The 1,960-nt window shown below is 34.3% G+C and overlaps 1 long non-coding RNA gene across 1 annotated transcript; it reads left to right on the top strand.

The window, feature by feature from the left end:
- The first annotated feature begins 605 nt into the window (after nt 1-605).
- LOC148199174 (uncharacterized) lies at nt 606-1,389 on the top strand. Its single transcript, XR_015785773.1, has 2 exons — nt 606-1,100; nt 1,219-1,389. It is a non-coding gene; the product is annotated as an uncharacterized LOC148199174 (long non-coding RNA).
- The last annotated feature ends 571 nt before the right edge of the window (nt 1,390-1,960 follow it).

Here is a 1,960-nt window from a genome sequence, read left to right as displayed (position 1 = left end):
AATATGATTGTTTATGTGTGAAGTTTTTCCTTTTAATGGCAAATATTGAAGTTTGCTCTAATGAGTGATTTGGGATCTCTAGTGTCTTTTTCACTTTTGTAATTAGTTGATGAAGTGTGCTTTTGAACAACGGATGGTTGATGACGTGTGTAATGTTTCACCATCACGATTATTCATTTTGTTTGTGGGAGACATAAAACTACATTTTTCCATTTGAGAGTGGTTGGTTTAGGGATTTGGATAGAATACTAACTTGTTATTACGAGAGAGGGTGCTTGAATTGAGAATGACTAAAACAGTGAAGAATGGTGAAAAGCCTTAATTACTATGTTTGATCTATAGTTTTAATTTTCATTTGAGGTATATTGTTTTTCTGATAATGAGTGTTTCTTGTTAATATGTTTTTTTGGTTGGATTTTTTGAATAGAATAGAAATAAATATTTTAAAAGATGCAATTATTTCAAACGGTGCAATGAAAATAATGATAATGAAATGGATGCTATTATTGATAGATAAAGGAGAAAGATATATAAAATATAAAAAAAAATCTCTTATGATTTCTTAAAAAATGGGTTAATAGCGATGATATGTATTGTGAGTTTGATTAACATAGTCCTTAGTTTTCACAAGTACCATGTGGTTTAAATGGGATTTATTTTATTTTTTTATTATCTTTTGCTGGATCGAGAGAAGCCTTATTCTATTTTATCTTTTTGGACCGCGCACATCTCTTTTCTTTTTATTTTGCTCTTTCGCAGGATTAGAGTTTGGGGACGATAAGGAGTGAGCATGGCACAAGAGAGAGAAGAAGAGAGCCTTCAACGCCAATTCCCCCGTGCACGATTTGGGAGGGGGAAACAACAGTGATTGAGAGCCGTAATAGGAAAGAGAGATAGAGGTTTTGGTGGTAGGCGTGGGGGGCACGATTCCTTGAGAGTGAGGTAGAATGAAAGAGAGGAGAAGAAAGAAGAGTTACCGTGAAGAGGGTTGTGAGAAAAGAGAAAGCGTAGTGGGCAAGCGTTTCACTGCAAGAGCGATAGAAGATGGAGAACCTTAGGTGTTGAGGGTTTGGCCGTGGGAGGAGCTAGAACCAATCAAGGTTTGGGGGAGCTAATTTCGTATGTTTAATTTTGCTTTGATGCATGATTTGATTCCTGTCGTTGACATGGGTAAAAATATTGTTTATTTGATTACTGTTATGATACTATTATGTGCAGCTGATGAACAAGTTTTCTATTATTTGGTATTATATTATGAACTGGAATCAGGCCCTGTCTCGGTGGTATTGGATTTTAGGTATTGTCTTTTTCGTTATCATGTTTAGGCATGAATATATTCTAAATTGACCAAAAAATGATATATTAATCTACATTTTATAATTTCATCTATGTTAAACTTGATGTAGAGGTAAGTTAATGCATTTGAATGTTGGTTGGTTATTATTGTATGATTCTAATGCTTCATTGTATTGATGATATATCCTGTAATTGAATGAACTGTAATATTTGGAGATGATTGACTCTACTGCCATGATGTTTACATGCATCAATGTAGGCTGAAATTGATGTTTGAGTCAAAAGAAAATATTGAGCTTGCATGCGAGTGGTTTGCTGCCTGTTTAATAGTTATATGATGCCTGACTGTATTAAATTATTACTCCGCTCTGCATGCTTGAAACTCTTGATGTTATGCAATACATGGACTGTTATATCTACGTTAATACTCTTCGTTGCTGCACTAAATCTGCCAAGAAATATTAGTTAATTTATGATGTTGTATTGGGGTGATTTTGGATTGGTTTGCATCTGAATTGCTGTATTACTGGGTGGTTACCGACCGAGTGTTGTTGCACTGCCATATTTGAGTTTATTTCCTACTTAAAATGTTGTTTTGTATTCATGATCATTTGAGTTGAGCATCTACCGTTGTTGTTTTGGCATTATCCTTGGGTGAAATAAC

This window comes from Vigna umbellata, chromosome 4, assembly GCF_029865625.1.
Source record: "Vigna umbellata cultivar VRB3 chromosome 4, Vumbellata_1.0, whole genome shotgun sequence".
Classification (NCBI taxonomy): domain Eukaryota; kingdom Viridiplantae; phylum Streptophyta; class Magnoliopsida; order Fabales; family Fabaceae; genus Vigna; species Vigna umbellata.
The sequence above is the reverse complement of the archived record's forward strand: the minus strand, read 5'-3'. Positions and strand labels throughout refer to the sequence as shown.